Source organism: Neomonachus schauinslandi, chromosome 13, assembly GCF_002201575.2.
Source record: "Neomonachus schauinslandi chromosome 13, ASM220157v2, whole genome shotgun sequence".
In the NCBI taxonomy this organism is placed as follows: domain Eukaryota; kingdom Metazoa; phylum Chordata; class Mammalia; order Carnivora; family Phocidae; genus Neomonachus; species Neomonachus schauinslandi.
The window spans coordinates 9237528-9243527 of NC_058415.1; the positions used below are offsets into that span (position 1 = coordinate 9237528).

The 6000-nt window shown below is 56.2% G+C and overlaps 1 protein-coding gene across 1 annotated transcript in view; it reads right to left on the bottom strand.

The window, feature by feature from the left end:
• Nucleotides 1–3575, bottom strand: part of SMARCA2 (SWI/SNF related, matrix associated, actin dependent regulator of chromatin, subfamily a, member 2) — a 187343-nt gene extending 183768 nt beyond the window's left edge. Inside the window, exon 1 of the mRNA XM_044920710.1 lies at nt 3534–3575. The gene's annotated coding sequence lies outside the window, so the exon portion shown is untranslated. The remainder of the gene's footprint in view (nt 1–3533) is intronic.
• Nucleotides 3576–6000: the final 2425 nt, after the last annotated feature.

The window sequence follows — 6000 nt, forward strand, 5'->3', positions numbered from 1 at the left end:
CAATGCACCAACTTGGATTCAAACCTGCCACACCTCTTAGCACTTAACCAGTGTGCTCAAAGTCGGCTGGATGCCTACCAAGTCTAGTGTTGGCAAACAAGCCTGGGGCAGTGGCCCCCCAAGTAACCGATGGAAAATATTACCGAAATATTTGAATGTGCACATCTAAGTGTCTATACACACACATAATATTGGGTATGGCTTTTATTTTAGTCCAGCTCTCAGGGCCTTCTGAATCTTAGATGGTTAGACAGAAATTCTCTGCCACTCCATACGCCAGCAACAATCTTTCTGTTCATACAAGCATTCTGCTCCTAGGAGCATGGCACAACCAGGTGTAAATAAAAAAGTCCTTTGAAATGGGAGTTTAAAATTTAACTCTGCTATTCATGACGCACAGACGTTAAAAATAACCACTCCATACAGGAGACAAACGTGTATCCTTAATGCCTCCCTTAGGCTCTAACATTACACGTATTTAGGAATACAGTCTATCTAATGACCAGGAGACCATGATGACACCTCTCCATAAAATATTAACCCCGGTCGCTTTGTTGTTTCAAAAGCACCAACGTCCATCAGACTGGGGAGGAAGGATAAAAGGCGAAACCTTGCAAAACTCTCCCAAAAGTTATATAAACAAAGGAGGGGAGAAGCCCAGTGTGGGCTTTGCACCCATGTGCTACTAAAATTACATAACACCCGGCGCAGACATTAGACAAGGAATGGATTCTGCACAACACCCTCCCCCCCCCACTTTCCTCGACTCCCCAAGCTCGTCTCCTTCTCTTAAAAAATCCTAATGCCTGGCAAGACCAAATGGACGACTTGGAATATTTATTTTATTGCTGGAGTAAATCCTGCGAGAGTTGGAGGCACGTTTAGGCCCGAAGTTTTGAATGTGCAACAGCCCCAGGGCGCAGCGACTCCACTCTCCGGACCCGGAGGAGAAAGAACTGACAAGCGACAGCAACCAGCAAGGCCTTCTCCTTCGCCCTCGCGGTGCTTCGCGCTGGAAAGTTTTCCACGCGATCGATCGGAGGGCGAGGAGCCCGCTTCCCCCGCCTGCCTGACTTTGCAGGAAAGGCGAGCCGGGAGACCGGAGGGGGCCGGCAGGGAGAGAGCCGGAAAGCTCCGCACTGAGCGGGCGGCGCCGGCGCAGGCTCCTTACCTGGGGGACGCGGAACAAAAAGAGGCGCGGGGCTCGCCGAGCCGGTGGCGGCGGCGCGGCCGGGTGCCGGAGCGGCTCTCCCCACCCGAGCCCTAGGCCCGCGCCCGAGCCCGCGGCCCGGCCCCCGCCGCCGCCGCCGCTTCCTCCCTCGCGCGCGTCATGTCACGGCGATCAAACATGTCTGTGTGCGCTTCGCTGCTGTGACTTCCTGATTCTCTGCCGCTCGCGCGCGCACACTCACACTCACAGCTACACGCACACGCCACCCCCACCAGCCCCCGCCACCAAACCTCGCCTGGTCCTCCCCGGGCTCCCGGCGGCTGCCGGCGCCTCTGCTCGCGTCGCGCTGGCCCCGGCGCGCACAACACACACTCACACTCACGCGCAGACACACTCGCGCCGGCCCCGAGGCGCGGAGACGCGAGCCGCGGGAGCTCGCCGCCCCCTCCCACCCCCCTTCCTACTTAGCCGCCCTGCCAAACTTTTTTTTTTTTTCCCCTGCCTGATCCACGTCCAACTTCCCTCCACCCCCACCCCCCACCCCCCAGCAGTCCGGCCTGCCCCGCGCTCACCAGGATCCGCCGCAAGCTGCAACCCGGATAATAATAATGCAATCCAGGCGGCGGAGGCAGGGGCGAGCGCGAAGACACTGGCAGGAGGCGATTTCCCCGCGTGTACCGGAAACCGGCCGAGTGCCGGGACTAGGGCACGGGTGTCCCCTGGAGCCCGCACTGCTGCGCCTCGCCCCGCGCGGTGCAACTGCGCCCAGGCTGCGAGGCCTGGTGCGGGGCACCCGGAGGACCGGGCTCGGTGTGCGCCCGCAGCCGGAGGGCGCCTAGGGACTGGCACGCCGGACCGGTTATTTGGGGAAGTGCATCGCGACACCTTTGCAGATGGCATGGCCCTGTTTTGCAACGCAAACGGGAGGAGGGAAGACGGCCGGATGGAGGGGGAGAGCAGAGGAAGGGGTAAATCAGGTTGGGATGGGAATAAAGCAAACTCGAAAGCAGGGAGCGAGAAGGAAGGGGTGCGTGTCATCGTTGGGAGGAGGCTCCCACCCGGTCTCCCCGCCTCCCGCCCTGGCCACCCCCTCCCTCCTTCCCCCCCCCCCCCCCCCCCCCCCCCCCCCGCAGCCCTTCCCCTTCTCGGGCGAACGCCACCACTGCTGCCCTGGTGCGCGCGGGTCCTGTTTGTGACAGTCAGGCAGAGAGGATTATCCGGATCATGGCCTCCCGGCCCACAGCCACGATGGCTCTCCCGGGCCCCAACGAGCCCCTAGCACCCGGACGATCGCGGGCGACCCACGCCCGAGGTTCCCGCGGCTCAAGCTGGGGGAAGACGCCAAGCAAAAGAAAACAACCCCCGGGGCGGGGGGGGGAGGAGGGCAGGGTAACTGAGCCCGGCGGGCACCTCCGACCTCCTTCTTTGGGGCCTCCTCCCTCCCTCCCGGCAGTGCGGCCCGGGCCGGACACCCCGAACTTCAACATCCGAGCCCGCGCGGCAGCCAGGTACCAGAGGCAGGGACGTCCGCAGAGCCCCGGGCGCAGCGCCCCGGTAACCCCTTTGCCTAAAGGCCTGCCTACCGGTCAACGTCCTCATCCCCGCCGGAGGGAACGCGCAAAGTGGAGGTGACACCTCCGATCCGGCACGCACCGGCCCCGCGGCGGTGGCTGCCGCCTCTACGGCGCGCCAGCTCCGGCTTCTCCCGCCGCGATCCGCTCGCGTCTCGGCAACCGGAGCCCTTTAAACAAGTCCCCGGGAAGCGGGTGGCAGCCGCGTTCGTTGGCGCCCGGCCGCCAGCCCGGGCTCCTCGCCCTCCTCTCCCGCTCCCCTTCCAACTCTTCCGGGGAAGACTGCTCGGGGTGAACTGTCGCCTTCCCCCCCTTCACCGCCCCCCTCCCCCAGCTTTAAGGGGATGGGGGGATTGCAACCTTGCCGAGGGTGTGTGTGTGTTGCAACCTTGAGTTGGCAGCGCATCGCTGACTGCCTACCTAGGGTCAAGGCTGTGGTTTGTTGGGATTCCCCCCGCCCCTCGCCTCCCCAAAGTAGTAATTATTACTGTTATTATTAGAACAGCAAGGTTCGGTTGAAACTTTCCCGTTTCTTCCACGGCCGCCCGGGAGCTGTCGTTAGAGCATTCCACCTGAGGCCCGCGGGGAGGCGGGCTTTTTTTTTTGTTGTTGTGGCGGTTGGCCCGCCTGTTTGTTTTGGGTCTCCGTGCATGCACAATAAATAATAATTAGGATAATAATGAATAATCCCCGGCGAAGGCGGCTCCGTGCGGGAGGGGTTTGTGCGGCGGCTGCAGCCGGGAGGCCGGAGGGAGGGGAAAGAGGAGAAAGGAGTTGTAAGTTATATTTACCTTGCTCGCGAGGAGTGTGCTGGCTGAATCTCTTCCCTCTCTGAGTCACCCAGAGTACAGAAACAGAGGGAGAGAGGACTAGATTATGAATATGACTTCATTGATGACAGCCATCCCCTCCTCTTCCTAAACTCGGGCTCCGCCCCGCGTCCCACCCTCGCCGCCTCCACGGGCGCCGGAAGACGCGCCGCGGTTGGCCCCGCGCGCCGCTCCTCCCTGCCCGCCCGGGCGCGGGTTGGCGGGACGCGCCTGTCACTCGTCCCGCTCAGCGACTCCGGGAGCTCGGGGGAAGGAGGGGGCGGTGTGCAAGAATGTGGATCGAGACAGCTCTACTGTATGCGTGGATCCGTGTGTGTCTGCGAGGCGCCGGCTCTCGGGCCGTGCTCGTGCCTGGAGCAGAGAAACTGCGCAGGACGCAGAGAGCCCCAAGCCCTGGAGGAGTTAGGCACCCGTTATCCCTCTCCCGGCCGTCGTCCTGGGGGGGGGGGGGGGGGCGCTGCCGGGCTCCCCCGGGTAGGCTGGGGAAGCAGAGGAGGCACAGCGAGAGGGAGGGCAGCCGTAGTAATAGCGCGTAGTAGTTTGGGGGTATGTGGAGAAGGTGCTGGAATTTAACTGTGCCTCCGCCTGCCAGAGCGAGCCTGCAGAGGGAAAGGGAGGGGACAGGGGGAGGGCTCCGAGTGGCATCAAAACTGTTCGTGGCACGGTGTTGACCATGAAAGAAAAAACAGGCATTGTCGTGCCGGCTGAAACTTTTTCTCCCCACCCCCGCCCCCCACCCACCACTCAAGGTTGTTATTATAAATCTGTCCCCCTTTTTCCTCCCCGGTAAAAAGGGAGGCGGGCACAAAGAACATTCCTGCCAAATCTGTCTCTTTTCTAAAGGACGGCAAGCTTCCAAATGCCAATGAGGGGAAAAACAGCTGAGAGGCTGAACGCCTTGTAAATAAATAAGCCCACCCTAACCCCTCTGTTTACTTTGTGGACCAGATACGGCGCTTGAAGCTTCCCTCACCTGTCATCTTCGAGTAAAATATATACGAAAATATGGGAAAACAACCCGTGGGGGGGCGGGGCGAGCGGGTTAGGGCACAGCTGAAGCATGGAATCTGCTTTTGATTTAAGAAGGGGAATAAATCTCTTATCCTGTACAGTCCATAGGCTCTTCTCTCCCACCTCGCATTTAAGACCGATTAAGGCTACACGCAGTAGACTGCCGGCACTTGGCAGTTTTGAGACCTCTTGTTCCAGTTCTCCTTGAGATACAGTTCTTTGGCTGGCGGAATAGGTCAGTGTTTGCTGAGACAATTTTATTTTTAGTTTTATGAAGTGTGAAAGAATGTTAGGAGATTTTAAATCAGGGGCCTATTATTTCAGACTCAGATTAATGTAAGTGCTTGACTCTTAAAATTAAAACTGTTCCTATATGGTAGTGTTATGAAAAGAATGATGTATCCCTTATTTTGTAATGTAATGGCTTCAATTAGTCATTCAAAGTGCACTGTGACTATCTGGTTGAGGATTTTCCCCCTAGAGTAAAATCCTATTTTAAGACCATTTTGCTGTTGCAAAATTGACTCTTTGAGCAACGGGGTCTGAAATGCAGTTCTAGGATGCTTGGAACTAGGCACTGGAGAAGTTGAAGACAAGAAGCAATGGAAAGTGCATCTAATGCTGCGTAGGGTTATGAAATGGCAAAAACTGTTTATGTGGCTGGTCCACTGCTAGGGGAAGTAGAGTTTGCAAGGGCACCAAGTTCAGGCGGTTAGGAGTGTCAATGCCAGCCACCCCGTAGTTTCTAAGGCTTTGTTACTTGCTTCATAACTTCAGTGTTATAATTCCCTGTGTATCCCAAAGTGAACCTCAGGACAACAAAAGAAAATACATCGAAGAGAAATAGAATATAGTATGCCCTGAAGAATCGGCTGTAAGAACTTGTTTTTCTGCCTGAGGATATGCCAGGATAACTTTTCCCTGGAAAATAAGCAGTGAGAAACCTTAAAATTAGCAATGTAGTAAAAGTATAATGTCTAACTGCCTCATAAATTTCAAGTAATAATATAGCCAGATAACCCAGTTGTCTGTAAAAGGTCCTTCACCTAATGGCAATGCTTATTACATTAGCTAATATTAGGTTTTAATTTTTTTTCAGGCCCAATTTGTTTCTCTGGCATGCCAACCTCACACCTTTCCTTCCTTGTGCATAAGTACCTTTGATCCCTTTATGGTTCCACCTTTACCGGCCATGCCAGATTTCAAAGAGAGAACAATCAGTAAGACACTGAAGGAGGAGATGGGCCATTCCTCCTGGTGTTTTGTCAGAGGAAGAGTAGAGAAGAAAACACTCACTTTGTTACATGTGTATATTCTTCGGCTCATATAAAATTTTGATGCAGTACTTGGAGGGACTGGTATCAATGCATTATATGCTCAACTATGGGAATTGAAAAATAAAATCTATCTCTGGGAG